Here is an 18,426-nt window from a genome sequence, read left to right as displayed (position 1 = left end):
GTGAATCAGTGGATGAGAGATTGCTCTCTGTCTCTCATAAAAAAACAGAATCTTAGATTGATTCTTACATGAAGATCCACTTCATAGCACATATTGTGAGTGTAGTAGGATCATCTGGGACCTTGAGCATTTGCCTGTGTTTCCACTAAAGCAGACATAAACAGACTTAACATGGAATGTCAGGCATCTGATACATTAGAGTCCATCAGGTGTCCACCCTCCAGGATTTCTCTGGATCACTGCACGTCCCAAGGTGCCCCAGCCTCAAGTCAACTTGGTAGCTCTCTCTCTCCTCTCCTTGCTTTTCACAATTTTCTGTTTTATTTCTTGTATCCTTTGTATATACTACCAGCAACACCAGAATACTGCTCTGTGGTATGTGGAGCAGTGCTTTCTAATTTAAAACAGTTTAATAGTCACTTTTGATGGCTTAGCTCCCAAGTACCACGGATTCTCCCTAAGTGCTTTATTGCTGTGAACTGAAGTGTGACCTCCCAAAAGTCCATTGTTGAAACCCTGATTCCCAGGGTGACTGTACTCAGAGAGAGGGCTTCTGGGAGATAATTCGGGCTAGAAGATGCCATAGGGAGACGTCCTCATGATGGGATTAGTGCCCTTGGAAGAAGAAACACCAAAGAGCTTGTGCATTCACCCTCAACAGATACTCTTGTGTTCTTTGTCATGTGAAGACGGAGAAGATGGCTATCTTACCACCAAGAAGTGAGCCTTCATTACCTGATTGTACTGACATGTTGCTTTTGGGCTTCCAACCTCCAGAGCTGTGGGAAAATAAGTATCTGTTGTTTAAACTATCTAGTCTAAGCAGTTATTGGTGGAAGTCTGAACATGGCATTGTTTATGGAATAGTATTATTTATGGAATTATTTATGGCAGATATTTTCTCAAGGAAAGGCAGTTTCTTCCCCTACCAGCTACCAAAAGGAATTTTGTTATCAGCTATTAGGATAACTGACCTTTCCCCCACCCATTTCTGTTCTGATCTAAAAATGTCAATTAAAAAAACCCAAATTCCTCCTTTCAGTTTCATGTGATATATGAAAAATCTGCAATTTTTAAGGGCAGGGTATGGGTCCTAACTATGTCTGTAAGTGGCTAGTTGGCTTAGGATGAGTGACTTATCTCTCTGGTTTATCTGCTGGCTAAGTACAGTGTTTGGGACACATAACTTATCAGGTCAATTTCTGTTCTGAAACACACAATTCAGTGGTTTACACGGATGGCAACTTGCAGGTTAGTCCCTAAGCAATGGCAAAATCTTACTAATAAAGGTACCTTAATGCTTGTCATCTAACAAAAAAAAACCTTAGGCAGTGGAAGTATCTTCTTAGAACTGTATCTATTAAATGCATGGAATCTGTTCTCTGATATTAATAAAAATAAAAAGACTGGTTTGGTGTGTAGTTTTGGAGATTCCAAGTTCAAGGTTGATTGGATCTCAATGGTTTAACCTCTGGTGAAGGTGCTGTGTGGGAGAGAGAGGTCACATCTTGAGCCAAGAGCAAGGAGAGAAAGAAAGACAGACACAGACAGGGTAGGGTCAAACTCAGGCCTTTATACAAGCTTTTTCTGAGAACTGAAGAGGTCATATGAGACCTACCTCCCAAGAGCACGTGTCCAGTGACCTAACGACCTTCTTCCAAGGACAAACTTCGAGTTTTGACAACCTCCCTAAAGCACCTCCCTGGCACCAAACCTTTATGTATGGACCATTTTAACATCTAAGCCATAGTAGTCTACCTCTGGAATACAAACTATAGTGTCTCCTCCTGGAAATTTTTCTCCAAATCCTGAAAGATAATTTGGAGAGACACTTTCTAGTTCATCTCACTTGTATTTTACTTAACATCAGGATTGAAATATGAAAGAGGTAGATGCCTTGCTTTCCTTTTCATAGACCCATCTCAGGGTCTGTTGTATTTTTGTACAAGGATTGGAATGAAATAGCTGAGATGTCTTTCAAGCTATTCCATTAGTCTGAACTTTTATTTTTTAGGAGAAGGAAAATGTTCTCTCCTGCATCATTAAAATTCTTTGTCATTCTCTAAATATTTATGGAACCCTTAATAAGTTCTCCTATTTCTCTTGGTAACATGATCATTTATCTGAAGAAAATGTGTTTTTTGAATCATCTGAGAATCTTGATAAAAATAAATTCCCTAAATCCCCTTTTAATTAAGGAAGACTCGGAATCCATTGTGCCCTGCACTAAAGCACACTTCCTTCTTGGCGTTTGTTCCCACTCGGTGAATACAGAGGAATGTAAGAACTCAGAGACAGGCCATTCGGTTTTATCTGGGTCAGGCCTAAAAGACTCCTCATGGGAAGCATGAATTTCCTGTCTTGACAAAGACAAAATGATCATCATTAACTCCCTCGAATTTGCAAAAGAGAAAAGGGTTTTCAGACAGCAATCAAAGGGGTTCCAAAGCCAGTTGAAGGATTCCTTTCCAAAAAGTGCAGGATCTCTGGCTAGAAGATGACCATTCAGGCTTTGACTCTATTGCTTGGGCACAGTTTCCTGCATCGTATATGAACATTGATAGCAACCCCCCACCTCCACCCCGGACTGACCTATAGGTTACCTGTTGTAATATAAATTGCTGGAGTCTGAGGGAGTCCAGTAGATAGCCCTATCTTCCCTGATGAAGCTCTGAACCAATTGAGAGAGAACAGAAATCAACAAGCTTTTACCTATAGCCTCTAGGTTGATGGGTACAGCTTAGTGTCGTAGTTATAATGTGCTACCTTCCAACTCCAGGGCACTGACTAGACTGACACTCCTTCCCTGCATGGAGAAGGAAGGTGGAGGAGGCCAAACCGCTATGCTCAGGACCTTAGATCTCCGTATCAACAAAGATAATTTACAATCAATTGATTAACCTCTGTGGAGAGGACACAAAGGATGAGGAATTTGGAAAGAATAGAAGTTACGGACAGATGTTTCTTTCTAACACTGGTGAACATGCTCTAAGGAAGTGCTTCCCATTTATCTGTATTTATTACTTTTAATTTTTAATTAAGTAGAAATATCTGACTTGGGATATAATAGCTAACCTCTATGCAGCATTTATACTTAACAATATTCAATATATATGGGCCAAGTGCTCTGATGATTACATGCGTTGTCTCAAACTTCTCATCTGCCTTATATGAAGTTATTCATAATTTATGGATAACGAGGCTGAGACACAGAAAGGTTATGTAACCTACCATAGGGCACAGAGCTAAGTGTGTCAGTTATAGCAAACAATCCCAACACTTACAGACTGAAACCACTACTCATTGTTTCTGACAAGTGTGGGCATGAGTTCCAAGTGGTCATGTGTGGGACAGTTCAAATGGAGTTGGAGGATCCAAGATGACTTCTCTCACATCTGTGGCTCAGCTGGGGTAGCTGGGGAAGCGGGATTTGCTAGGACTCTAATGTCATCCTTCAGAGCTTCTGTCTCTCCACATGACATCTTTCTGTAGAGTATCTCAGGCTCAAGAACCCAAAATCAGAAGCTGCCGTAGTGTGAAGGCCTAGACCTGGAAATCATACCACATTACTTCTGCTGTATTCTATTGCTCAAACTAAGGCCCATGACCTGTGGATTCAAGGAGGTAGAAATGGACTCCACTTCTCCATGGAAGTTACGGTACATGTGTCCAGGGAAGGAAGGAACTGTTTCTGGTTGTCTTTGCAGATACTTTCCTGTGCTAAGTGATGAGAGTAGGGTCTGACTTGAGAGCTTACCCTGTTGACTCTGGTGTTCTACTTTTTCCTAGGAAAAGAATTGGGATCAGCTGAAGAGTCCACCTGCCTCCAATTCCAAGCTTATGTTTTTAAAACTTTTTTTGACAGTTTACATAAAAAAAAAAAGTTCTATAATCAAATAAGCTCAGAAATTGGTATATACTACATTGAAGAAAATTTATATATATATATATAAATGTTTAATAGTTCTAAGAAAAAAAGCCTGTATAACTTTTCACATTTCCCAAATTTTATCATACAGTTAATAAAATATCATAGAGGGGCCGGCGCTGTGGCATAGCAGGTTAACGCCCTGGCCTGAAGTGCTGGCATCCCATATGGGCACCAGTTCAAGACCTGGCTGCTCCACTTCAGATCCAGCTCTCTGCTATGGCCTGGGAAAGCAGAAGATGACCCAAGTCCTTGGGCTCCTGCACCCGCATGGGAGACCTGGAAGAAGCTCTGTTACCGGTAAATGGCAGGGTTCTTGTCTTTGTGCAAGAAAGAATTCAGGTGTGAGAGAGTAATGGAAAGTAAAAGTAGCAAAGGTTATTAGGGAAGGGACATCCATAAGAATGGATGGGCACCTCTCCAGACAGGACCTGAGGGAGAGTGCCCTGTCACTTGGACTGGGGAGAGGAGCAAAGTTACATGGTTGAGTGGAGAGATTACACCTCAGCAGGCAGGCCTGCGAATGGGTCTTTGTCTTCACACATCTCCTCTTGAAACAAAGGATTTTATGGATGTCATTATTAAGAAGATCCTATCTGAGTTTTCCCCTGAAGGTAGCAGACAGGAGGAAGCCTAGCTGGCTTTGTTCTAACCGTTCTAACCCAGGAACTGGAGCAGGGTATTTGAAATGCAGATACTGGGCTGCATCTGGAAGATTGTCAGAAGATTGTCAGGCAGAAGGGGTGAGGACCCCCCACCTGGCAGGTTATGGGGTAGGAGGGGGCAGGGCAGGATGCGAATACTGGGCTGCCCCTGAAACATTATTGGGATGACTTTGAGATGCAGGTGCAAATGCTGGACATAGATGTCTTCTCTTTAGGCCTTTATGTCACACACACATAAGCTCATATCTGACTTCCTACCTAATAGCTCCTGGCTCCTGGCTTCAGATCAGCACAGCTCCGGCCGTTGTAGCCAACTGGGGAGTGAACCATTGGATGGAAGACCTCTCTCTCTGCCTCTCCTCTCTCTGTGTGTAATTCTGACTTTCAAATAAATAAATAAATAAAAATCACAGAACACCTGTTTTCCATGGAAGCCCAGTTTTACCAAAGGTTAAAGTATAAGTATTGAACTCTGAATAGCATCTAACCTTATTATCCTTTGCTTGCTTCTTGTTCTTCATGATTTCCTGATACAAACTATGTCTCTTCCTACCTGGTCATCTGGCTTCAGTCTCTCTTGTCATAGTTTCATTATATGATTGGTTGTTGCAATTGTCATTCTAAATTCAATTTATATTATCATGCCTAATGTAATGGGTTTCTTTAAGCTACAGAAACCATTCTGTTTAAGATAAACAAAATAAATAGAAGAACAATGGGAACTTAGAGAACAGACAGGAAGAAGAATGAGAGCAGGGGCATCTTGGGGGCTGACTGGGTTGAGGATGGCTTTTGGGGTCACAAAACAGTCTCATGGCAGGTCCTTTGCTGTGAAGATCCTGACCTGAGAACTAGAGGGCAGCTGTTGTCTGTTTTTCTGTTCAAGATTGAGGATCCATGTCCAGAGCTCTGATTGGCCTTCTTCGGGCTGTGTGGGTTCTTAAGCATAGGATGAGTGGAACCCTTTGGTGGGTCTACTACAGTCAGTGACAGCGATCTCACTGACTTAGGATTTTTTTGACTAATGATTTTTGCTTTACATTATAATGATACAAAAGTTATACACATTCAGTAGAAACAGTCCGTTGAATTTTGATCTTTTTCCAGGCTAGCAGTGTGCTGTGTGAAATTCTCTAGGGATGCTGGGCAGCAGCAGCAAGCTGAAGCTCCCAGTCAGCCAAGCGATCATGAGAAACAACCCATGCTCTACAGTGTACTGAGTTGCTAAGCTCTGATGTTCGGGAGGTTAGGTATATTGAATGCATTCTTGAGTGATGATATTTAACATCATAAGTTGATGAGCATCTGTATCTATGTTGTTGAAGGCTCAATCCCAAAAAATAAATCAGGCTTTTAAGAAGGAGGAATAGATAGTGAACTCTTAAAATCAGTAGAAATATGCTACAGTCACTCTCATGTTAACCTTTTATCACTGCCTACAGGACTGGTCCAGGTTATATACAATGCAGTTGGAGGCGTCCCCAGCCTCAATTTTTAGACTCATTGTCGCTTTTACAATCTTTCTGCTCTGACCATTTCTTGTACACCCCATGTCTTTTCAGGCCTCTGTAATTTGGTTTCATCATCCTACAGTACCTCTCTTACTCCATATATTTTATCCCGTTTGTTGTACTCATTAAACTTTCTTTTAATGGGTCTCAAAATTCTGTGACAGATTTTTGGTCAAGTAGTTTATGTTAAAGAACTATTTTTAAAAACTAATGACTTAAAACTGTCCCTTCACTCCCCACACAAATGGCCCACAAAACATTCTCCTTTCCGTCTGAATGTTTTATGGTGCATTGTTATCATTAACCAGTCTTTTACTATTAAATTTAAATGGCCAACTGAGACAAACAGTTCTGAGACCATTCTCCCACCACTGATTTAAGACTGGAGTGGCAGGTATTAAGGATAATATTCATTTAGCTGTCTGAGCTTTCTGGGTGTTCATGGTCACCTTGCCAGCTCCAGAAGCCTTCTTGTCCACTGCTTTTATCACACCCACAGAAACTGTCTCATATCACAGATAGCAAATACTTATACCTGAAAAACTCCTACTTATCCTTGAAGGCCCAACTCTGCTGTTTCTTCTTGCCTTCCTGATAATTCAAGGCACTTTTTCTATGCTACCATGAATATGTAAATGTCTATGCTACTATATTCTTTATTAGGTATCATAATCATGACAAAGGCAGGACTATTTACATCTCATATTTCTGTGTCTCACAGAATATGTTTTTTTGTTTTTTCTGAAATATTTCCATTCGGATGGTTGATGTGTGAAGACTACTAAACTGAAGTCAGAGGAAAAAATTCTGTCACCCTGGCGTTCCATTTTTATGACCATTTAATCACATGGTCCTAGTTTCCTTATCTGTATCATGAGGAGGTTGTACCAAGTGAGTGATTTACAAATAATAGTAGTTTCTTGTTACTAGTTCTGCTATGGTGGCACTACAAAGTTACCAGGAATGCAAGTTCATTGTAACTGATGTTCCACCCTACTTAAAATGATGCTCCATAACCCAAGATGGCCCCTGAATCAATCCAGCCTTCATCAGTGCAGCAGTAAAGGGAAGGGGCAGAGGAAGTCTCACTCTGTTTCCTTAAGGAAACTTTCTAGAAGTGTTGCATAATAGTTATATCTCACTGGCCAAAACTTAGCCAGATAGACAAACAAGGCTGCAAAGAATGACGGGGAATATAGTTTTATTTTTTTAAGGATTTTTAAAATTTATTTGAAAGGCAGAGTTAAAGAGAGGCAGAGGCAGAGAGAATGACAGAGACAGGTCTTTCACCTGCATGTTCACTCCCCCAATGGCCGCAATGGCCAGAGCTGGGCTGATCAAAAGCCAGGAGTCTGGAGTGTCTTCCGGGTCTCCCACATGGGTGCAGGGGTCCAGGGATGTGTACCATCTACTGCTTTCCCAGGCACATTAGCAGGAAGCTAAATTGGAAGTGGAGAAGCTGGGATTCCAACTGGTGCCTGTACAGGATGCTGGCACTGCAGGCGGCCGATTTACCCACTATGCCACAGTGCTGGCCCCGGGGAATCGGGGAATGTAGTTTTATAGTTGGACAATAATACAATAATATACTCAGCATGCATAAAGGTTCTTTGCAACAAGAGTTAAAGGGAAAAAGGATAATGCGAGGTGAATAGCAGTTTCTGCCTTGTTAGGCTATTCTTGTTAAGATGATCTCTTAGAGGAGATTACAACTGATTTAAACTTGAAAGATAAGAAGGATTCAGACAGGAAAAACGCTATGAAAAGAATATCCTGTGACAAGGTGACAGCAAATGTGATGCTGTTGAGTTGGTATAACAGAGATGATGTCTGTGTTCAAAAATAGTTCATGCAATCCCATGTCACTTTCTGGTTTCTGGGCATTCTGAAAGACCATGTTTACTAGCATTTCTTGCAATTAGGTTATAGATTCGTGGCTGAGTTACGGTCAATGACATTTGTTGTATTACTGGGTCTATTGCATCACAAGCAAGAATATCACATGTTGATGATAAAAATGTCCCCAAATGGAAGGAGCCTTAATCTGAGTCACATGTTAAAGGAGGGTACATCAGACTTTGATGCGAGAAAGACAAAATCATTTTATTGAAACATTGATATCTTCTTTCAGTATGTACTATCCCATTTTGGATAATTAGGTGTGCTTAGAGAGTAATAAAAAGTAAGTGTGACTTGAATATAATAAGCAAAGTATAAAGTAAGAGGTGTGAGGCCGGCGCCGCAGTTCACTAGGCTAGTTCCCTAGAGTTCTAGTCCCAGTTGGGGCGCCGGTTCTGTCCCGGTTGCTCCTCTTCCAGTCCAGCTCTCTGCTGTGGCCCGGGAGGGCAGTGGAGGATGACCCAAGTGCTTGGACCCTGCACCCGCATGGGAGACCAGGAGGAAGCACCTGGCTCCTGGCTTCGGATCGGCGCAGTGTGCCGGCTGTAGCAGACATTTGGGGGATGAGCCAGCAGAGGGAAGACCTTTCTCTCTGTCTCTCTGTCTCTCTCTCACTGTCTAACTCTGCCTGTCAAAAAAAAAGTAAGAGGTGTGTGAGATGAAATTTGATAAAAAGCAAGCGTGGAAGCGAGAACACTAAGTAATGTGGTTATGACAATGGCTCTGTACAGCGATGGTGATACTTGGATTATAGTGACAATTGAAATGAAGAGGAGCAGTTAGACTCGATATATTTGTGAGCAAGAAACACTTCCTTTAGTATCCATTATACAAAAAGTAGATGCTACAGGAGGAGACATTTTGACTACAAAAGAGATTGGAGATCTAGGTCCACATTAGCCACCCGTTTGCCTCCTGTTGTTGTCTGCAGACTTACTTACAGACCCTAAGGTTCCCAGATAACATGGTTTAAAATCACAGGGCCAGATGATTCTGAAAACATTTTCAGTTCTAACATTTTTTTAGAAAACTTTTATTTAATAAGTTTAAATTTAAAAAGTACAACTTTTGGATTACAGCGGTTTTTCCTTCCATAACCTCCCTCCCACCCGCAAACCATCACATCTCCTACTCCCTCTCCCATCCCATTCTTAATTAAGATTCATTTTTAATTATCTTATATACAGAAGATCAACTTAGTATATACTAAGCAAAGATTACAGCAGATTGCACCCACACAGACACACAAAGTATCAGCTCTAACATTCTACATTTTACTGATTGTTTTTCTTTTTTCTTTTTTTTTATTTTTTTGACAGGCAGAGTGGACAGAGAGAGAGACAGAGAGAAAGGTCTTCCTTTTGCCGTTGGTTCACTCTCCAATGGCCGCCGCGGTTGGCGTACTGCGGCCGGCGCACCGCGCTGATCCGATGGCAGGAGCCAGGTGCTTCTCCTGGTCTCCCATGGGGTGCAGGGCCCAAGCACTTGGGCCATCCTCCACTGCACTCCCTGGCCACAGCAGAGAGCTGGTCTGGAAGAGGGGCAACCGGGACAGAATCTGGTGCCCCGACCGGGACTAGAACCTGGTGTGCCAGCGCCACAAGGCGGAGGATTAGCCTAGTGAGCCGCGGCGCCAGCCTGATTGTTTTTCTTATAAGTTATATATCCTAGGTCATTTTAAGTTTGGATCTTTGGTGAACTACTTTGAGGAGCCAGGTTAAAAATATAATTACTGAGTTGAAACTTCAGAAACTCTTCAACAGAGTGCCAAAAAATGAGATGCTGGATAAGAACACACACACACATGTTTTATCCTGATTAAGTAGATAACACATGTTCCTTATGTAAAATCATATTTAAAAGAAAAGAATGTTCATGGTCTCATAACTTAGAAATAACCTTTACCAGTTTGTGTTTGGTTTCATCCAGAAGGGAGTCTGCAGGTTGGCTGTATGGTGAGCTGTCATGAGATGAAGGGCAGGGTAGAATGTGTGCCATAAAGCAGGCTTTGTAGTCAGAAGCATCCAAGAAGGAACTGTCTACTCAGATCTCCAGGCACATGAGGACAGACAGTTCCAGTCATTGTCTAGGGCTCTAGCTAACCCTATCAGGCCCTAAATATGCCACTGTGGTAACTAACAGGTAGCACACAACATAGTGGTATTGGAACCAGAAGGACCTGAGATAAGTGTTCATTTGGCTCCACTCCCATAGTTGACGAGGCGACCTGGTAAGTGCTGTTCTCTGACCTGGCAGCGGGGATGATGTGATTCATGACTTCCCTGGGACGTGCAGTGGGCAATGTAGCAAGGTACTTTAGAGGGCAGTCTGTGAAACCACGGTGAGCCTAGCTCTGTAACTTACTGGCAAAAAGGTTCAGGAAAAAGTACATAACCTTAACGTGCCTCAGTTTCTATTTCTTTAAAATGAGGTTAGTAATAAGGAGTTTCTGGGAGAAGGATATATGTTGTTGCAGGCAAAACACTTAGCACAGTGCCTAGAGCAGTGTATTATGGCTTACTAGGAGAGTTGAGACTTTCTAACAAGTCGTTTGGATCCTTGAGTTTGATGTTCACCACTGGCCTTTTCTTCTTAACCTTTCTGTACTGAACATGCCTGTGTTCCAGTCTCCACATGGCACTCAAAGTCAAGCTCTTTTTTTTTTTTTTAAGATTTATTTCATTTATTTGAAAGGCATTGTTATAGAAAGAGGGAAGTAGAGACAGAAAGAGGTCTTCCATCACAGGTTCACTCCCCAAGTGACCGCCAACAGCTAGGTAGGGCTGGGCTAGACTGAAGTCAGGAGCTTCTTCTGGGTCTCCCACATGGATGCAGGAGCCCAAGGACTTGGGCTGTCTTCTACTGCTTTCTCAGGCATATTAGCTGGGAGGTGGTTCGGAAGTGGAGCAGTCAGGACTAGAACTGGTGCTCATATGCAATGCTGGTGTTGCAGGTAGTGGCTTTACCTGCTCATCCACAATGCCAGGCCCCACAGTCAAGTTTTAAAAAACATAAGCTTGATCATAACACCTGCTCACCTGAAGCCTTCAGTGGTTTTTCACTGTGTTGGAATTAAGTCTTAGTTGTTTGCCTGGCTGACCTGGGTCTTCTGCTCTTGGTAGTTTCTTCCTCCTCCTTTGTGACACCTCTCTCCTTTGACTTCTGCACTGCAGCATTCGGATCCACTCTATTTCCCTTTAAGGCTCCATGGGCCTTCTGTTTCAGGACTTAGGTGTGTGTAGAGGGCAAGCTTTACGGAGGCCCTCTTTGATTCCCCATTATATACTCTTGTCATTCTATACGTGTTGTATTATGTATGGACAAAATAGTATCTGTTCCATACAATGGATATGTCGATATCCATAAGCAAAAGATTGGACATAGTGAAACCAAGCTATGATGTAATCTTTGTTCTTTTTGAGATATGAGACATTAAGTCAATGGTAATTTCTCTTTCTCAAAACCCCTGAATTTCCCTATTTCTCTTTCCTAACACTTTCAGTGACTGTTTTCCCTGTTTGTAAGAATCATAAAGTTATCATCATCATCATCTTCATCATCATCATTTTCTCATTTTATTACTGTGTACCTAGGTACAGATTGGTTCTTCACTGGTATTTGTGGGAAAAGTGAGTAAGAGAATGAATAAATAATGAAACATTTAGTGATATAGCCTTGTATGTGTACACAGGGCACATCATTTCTTAATTACCCATAAACTTTGAATATAAAGAAAAGAAGTATATATTTGTGTATTTTAAAAGGCATTAGCTGATGTCACTGAAAGAGGAGGACACTGAGATGGTTAAGCAAAACTCGTTATGAAGCATCCCCTGATACATTTTCTCTGCCCCGTGATGGCTCACGTAGAACATCATTGCAGTCCTGCCACTCCCAAAGTACGTCAACTGCTTTTCTGCAGCCTCACCTTTTCTACAGATGCTTCATTTCTGCACAAGCATCTTATTCTCACCCTTTCAGCATATTACTACCTTTCCTATAGTTGCTGTAAGAAATGACTAGAAATGCAGCGGCTTAAAACAACACAAATCTGTTGTCTTACAATTCCGGAGATCAGAGGTCAGAAATGGACCCTGATTTCAAGGCTACACTTGAAGTGTCAGCAGAGCAAACTTCTGCTTGGACAATCTTTGGGAAAACCGTGTGTTTTCTAGCTTCCAGAGCTTTCCAGCATTCCTTGGCTTGTGCTTATGTTACCCTAACTTTTATTTCTATTGCTTCATCTTCTCTGAGCTTTCTGACTACATCAAGGCCACCCAGATAATCCCTTGATCTCAAGATCCTTAGCTTAATTATATTTGGTAATTCCCCTTTGCTATTTATGAGAGCATATTCATAGGCTCCAAAGATTAGACCTTGGATATCTTGGCATGGGGCAGGGCAATATTCCACCTGCAGCGCTGCACTTTTCAGACAGGAGGCAGATCCAAACTGTTCTCTCATCAAATCCACTCACATAGAAACTTCAGAGTTCATCCAGTTCAGTTCCCTCTTCTAACAGATGAGGAGAGAGACTTGTTCTGGAAGGTGCACTTGTCCAAGTTCACAGGAACAGTGGGTGCTCACTGAGGTCCTTGACTCTAAGCTAGATATTTTTTGCTGCATGACAACATCCTAACAGAGTGAACACAGAGTGCTAAATTTATGTGCACTGAGTACCAGCAGGCACCTTAGTGGGTTTGCATTTTACAAGGTATGAACAGAAAACTCCTCCAGTTAGAAGGAGCCATCTTCTATATCTTGGGCTATTGAAATGAGATTTAAAAAAAAAAGATTTATTTATTTGAAAGGAAGAGGGAGAGAGAGGTATATATCTTCCATATGCTGGTTCACTCCTCAGATGGCTGTAATGGCGAGGGCCGGAGCCAGGAGCCAGGAGCTTCACCTGGGTTTCCCTCATGGTGGCAAGGGCCCAAACACTTGGGCCATTTTCTGCTGCTTTTCCTGGGCCATTAGCAGGGAGCTGAGTTGGAAGTGGAACAGTAGGGACATGAACCAGCACCTATGTGGGATGCCAGTGTTTCAGGAGGTGGCTTTATCAGCTACGCACAATGCCAGCCTCGAGATTGGTTTTAATCAGAGAAATCTGCTCCATTGTATGTCTTTCTTTAAGCTACTTTCTTTTATAGCAGCTTCATTAGAGTCTTAGTCATATTTGAATTTGCTCTTTTTGGTTCTTGGCTGCTTCTGCTTTGAGGCACATACTGCTCTGGTTTTTGGGTTTTGGTTGCCTTCTGCAATAGAACGTCTCTCATGGGCTACCCTTGGCTTGGGCCTGTGATCTTGGGCTCATTTAGTTAAGACCAACAGAGTGTGATTGCTTTGGTTGTAAGCACATTGCTTCTCAAACTCAAAACAACACATGAAACGAGATTGTTCTTTATCAGCTCTTAGGGAAGCACAGTCCCTACTGAGCACCTTGGGCCCTCATGGCCTGTATGGAACAGTGCAGTTCTATGAAACAAGGACAGAGAAAGGAACTTTGATTTGTATTCCTGTTTAATATTTGACTTAGTTGATTTTCTTGGTTCTATCTTTTAAAAAAAATATTTATTTGATAAGCAGAGAGATGGGAAGAGGGCAGGAGGAGGAGAGGGATCCCATTCGCTGACTGATTCACCCACTAATGTCCTTAATGTCAACAGGCTAGGGCTGAGGCCACCATCTGGGCATGCAACCCAGAGCTCCCACATGGGTGGCAAATACCTAATCAGTTGAGCCATAACCATTGCTCCCCAGGGTCTGAATTAGTATGGAACAAGAGCCAGGAATCAAACAGATGTGGGCATCTTTAAAGGCTTCTTAACTACTCCTCCAAATGTCTGCCCCAGTGTATCTTCTGATAAATTATGGTGACTGACAAGAGTTTATGTCTACTACTAGACATGGGATGGTAATGCTGACAGTGGACAGTGAGAGAGAGAGAGACAGAGAGAAAGGTCTTCCTTTGCTGTTGGTTCACCCTCCAATGGCTGTCACGGTAGGCGCGCTGTGGCCAGTGCACTGCGCTGATCCGATGGCAGGAGCCAGGTGCTTCTCCTGGTCTTCCATGGGGTGCAGGGCCCAAGCACTTGGGCCACCCTCCACTGCACTCCCTGGCCACAGCAGAGAGCTGGTCTGGAAGAGGGGCAACTGGGACAGAATCCGGCGCCCTGACTGGGACTAGAACCCGGTGTGCCGGCGCTGCAAGGTGGAGGATTAGCCTAGTGAGCCGCGGCGCCGGCCAGTAATGCTGACTTTAAATAACAGACAGTTTTAAGAGAGGCTCTTTTCACAAGTATCATAGAAAGAATGGTAAATAGGAAAAATCTTTTAGAACCACTGTTTTAAAAAACAATCCCCCAACTAAAGTTTAAAAAGGTTTTAGTTGGTGGAACGGCATTGTGGCACAGAGGATTAAGCCACTGCCTGCAATACTGGCATTCCATGAATATTGGTTCAGTCTTGGCTATTCCACTTCTGATTCAGCATCCTGATAATGCAACTGGCAAAGCATCAGATGATGGCCCAAGTACTTGACCCCTGCCACCATGAAGGAGGTCCAGATGGATATTCAGGTTCCTGGCTTTAGCCTAGCCCACCCACGGCCACTGCAGCCATTTGGGGGAGTGAACCAGTGGATGGAAAAAAATCTCTCTCTGTAACTCTGCCTTTAAAATAAATAATTTTTTAAAAAAAGGTATTAGTTGGATTTGATGCTTTTAGAATTACTAAATATAGACCACTGAGAGAAGCAAAACAATTGAGGGTTTCTTTTTTCTCTCTTTCCTTTTTGGTGCTCAAAAGTTAAGATACTGTCTTTAGCCATGTTAAAGTATAGATAGGTACTCTTAATATGTTTTCTTTTTAAAGGAGTTTTTTTTTATTTGTGAATTCATCAATAGTTATTTTGATACTTATAACACTCTTTTTTTTAAAAAAAGATTTATTTATATATTTGAAAGGCAGAGGTACAGAGAGTCAGAGGCTGAGAGAGAGAAAGAGAGAGAGAGAGATCAGTCTTCCATCTGCTAGTTTGCTCCCCTAATGGTCACAATGGCCAGAGCTGGGCCAATTCGAAGCCGGAAGCTTCTTCCATGTCTTCTATGTGGGTGCAGGGGCCCAAGCACTTGGGCCATCTTCCACTGCTTTCCCAGGCCCTAGCAAAGAGCTGGATCAGAAGTGGAGCAGCTGGGACTGGAATAAGCACCTATATGGGATGCCAGCACTGCAGGCAGTGGCTTTACCTGCTATACCACAGCACTGGCCCTATAGTACTCTTAATATGGGTTCATGCTGTGGCTGTTTAAATCAAACAATGTTGATATTTCCCTAGATCTATTGAAAAAACTTAAGTTTATTGGTAGAGTAATACATTTTCTCTCATGTGTATATTTCTTTTTTAAAAAAACTTTTATTTAATGAATATAAATTTCCAAAGTACAGCTTATGGATTACAATGGCTCCCCCCCCCCATTACTTCCCTCCCACCCACAACCCTTTCCTTTCCCGCTCCCTCTTCCCTTCCATTCACATCAAGATTCATTTTCAATTCTCTTTATATACAGAAGATAAGTTTAGTATATATTAAGTAAAGATTTCAACAGTTTGCCCTCACATAGCAACACAAAGTGAAAAAATACTGTTAGAGTACTAGTTATAGCATTAAATAACAGTGTACAGCACATTAAAGACAGAGATCCTACATGATATTTTTTAAAAATTGATTAATTTTGTATGCAATTTCCAATTTAACACCAAGTTTTTTTTTTTCATTTTCAATTATCTTTATGTACAGAAGATCGATTCAGTATATACTAAGTAAAGATTTCATCAGTTTGCACCCACATAGACACACAAAGTGTAAAAACACTGTTTTAGTACTAATTATAGCATCACTTCACGTTGGACAACACATTAAGGACAGATCCCACCCACATGAGACACAAGTACACAGTGACTCCTGTTGTTGACTTAACGATTTGACACTCTTGTTTATGGTGTCAGTAATCTCCCTAGGCTCTAGTCATGAGTTGCCAAGGCTATGGAGGCCTTTTGAGTTTGCCGACTCTGATCTTATTCCGATAGGGTCATAGTCAAAGTGGAAGTTCTCTCCTCCCTTCAGAGAAAAGTACCTCCTTCTTTGATGGTCCTGTTCTTTCCACTGGGATCTCACATGCAGAGATCTTTCATTTAGGTCTTCTTTTTTTTTTTTCCAGAGTGTCTTGGCTTTCCTTGCCTACAATACTCTCATGGGCTCTTCAGCCAGATCCAAATGCCTTAAGGGCTGATTCTGAGGTCAGAGTGCTATTTAGGACATCTGCCATTCTATGAGTCTGCTGTGTATCCCGCTTCCCATGTTGGATCATTTTTTCCCTTTATGATTCTATCAGTTAGTATATTTCAACATCATTTGTATCATATCACTTGTTTAATATTTGATAAAATTGTCATATTATTAGTTTAAATTTTTTATTATGAATAGGATTACTTTTTTATGTTTCATGGTGTTCCACAAAAAGGGAACTTTATTACTTGAACTGATTTTAGAATTAAATTTGAAAGTATTATCCCATAGTTCTGTTTTTATCTGTAGGCCTAAATATCCAACTACTTGACAGAGGCAGTTGCTTAATTTGCCCTATTAACATAGTGATTCTAAAGTGGAAACTTTCCTTCCTAACCTGGAATGCTCTCCTGTTTCTGCACTGTCCACTAAGTTTCTCAAACTTGGAACTGAGAGACATCGTTGATTCCTACTTTTCCTAATGTTTAAAGGGTCATCAAATTCTGTCATATTTACCTCTTCAATACTCTATAATTGATCTCTTTTCATTGTTGACTTTATTTTCTTTGTCCCAGATTTTTTTTTTTTTCCCTCTTAAGCATAAGATACCAACGCTGTTTTCCATTCTCTCCTGGGAGTCCTGTTCCATTACATTTCTTCTCTGTACTGCAACCCAGAATGGTCTTTTAAAACCTCAGGTGTTGTCATTGTCCAGTGCTGCTGGAAAAGAATTCATTGGCCTCAGGACAAAACCCAAGCTCCTTTTTGTTCAAGATTGCTTTGGCTATCCAGACTCTTTTGTTATCCCATATAAAATTTAGAATTGTTTTTCTAGTTCTATGAAGTCTGTCACTGATATTTTGATAGGGTCTGTATTGAATCTGTAAATTGCTTTGGATATTATGAACATTTTAAATATTATTTATTCTATAAACATGGGTGATGTTTCCTTATTTGTATTTTCCTCAATTTCTTTCATGAGTATTTTATAATTTTCATTGTAGAGGTCTTTTATATTCTTGGATACATTTTTACAATTTATTTTTATAGCTAATGTGAATGGAACTGATCATATAATTTCTCTGTCAGTGAATTTGTTATGGGTGTATAAAATGCCACTGAGTTTTGTATTCTGCAATTGAATTTCTCAGTTCTAAAAGTCTTTTGTTGTAGTTCTTAGGTTCTTGTCTATATAAAATCGTATAATCTGCAAACAGGAATTATTTAACTTCCTCCTTTATTATTTGTATCCTTTTAATTCTTTCTCTTGCATACAGGCTCTGACTAAAGTTTCCAGTACTATATTGAATAAGAGTGGTAAGAGTAAACATCTTTATTTCTAGATCCTTGAGGTAATACCTTCAGCTTTTCCCCATTCAATATGATATTTTCTGTAGGTTTGACATAGAGAGTTTTTATTAAGTTCCTTGTGTGTCTAATTTGTTTCATTTTAAAGGCAGAATGAGAATGAGAGAAAGAGCAGGAGTGAGTAATTGAGTGAGAGAATCTTCCATCCTTTGGTTCACTCCTCCAGATAGCCACAACAGCTAGGTCTGGGCCAGGCTGAAGCCAGGAGTACCACCAGGGCTCCCACACGAGTAGCAGGTGCCCAAGTACTTGGGTCGTGTTACATTGTCTTCCTAGATTGATTAGTAGGAAGCTGATCAGAAGTGGAGCAATTGGAACTTGAATTGGCATTCCTATGTGGGGATGCCAGTGTTGCAAGTGGTGGCTTAACTTTTGCTCCTCAAGATTGGCCCCTTATGTATTTTCATTCTGTTGATGTGATATGTTATGTTCATTGATTTGTGTAGGTTGTGCCATCCGTGCCTCCCTCTGATAAATCCAGCTTGGTCAGAGTGAATGATCTTAATGTGTTACTGAGTTTTGGTTTGTTGTCTTGAAAATGTTTACATCTATGTTCATTTGGGTGATTGGTTTATAGTTTCCTTATTCGTTATGTTCTTGACTGCTATCAAACTAATGCTGGCCTTACAGAATGAGTTTCAAAGGGTTCTCTCCCTTTCAATTTTTTTGGGGATGGTTTAAGAAGATTTGATGTTAGGGGACCAGCATTGTGGCATAATGGGTGAAGCTGCCTCCTGTGACACCAGCATCACATATGGGGGTCAGTTC

At 41.3% G+C, this 18,426-nt stretch overlaps 1 pseudogene; it reads right to left on the bottom strand.

The window, feature by feature from the left end:
- Positions 1-18,426, bottom strand: part of LOC133763905 (S-adenosylmethionine decarboxylase proenzyme 2-like) — a 60,605-nt pseudogene that overhangs the window by 30,923 nt on the left and 11,256 nt on the right.

Source organism: Lepus europaeus, chromosome 7 (assembly GCF_033115175.1).
Source record: "Lepus europaeus isolate LE1 chromosome 7, mLepTim1.pri, whole genome shotgun sequence".
Lineage (NCBI taxonomy): Eukaryota > Metazoa > Chordata > Mammalia > Lagomorpha > Leporidae > Lepus > Lepus europaeus.
Note: the sequence above shows the minus strand (reverse complement) of the source record. Positions and strands in the feature narration are given on the sequence as shown.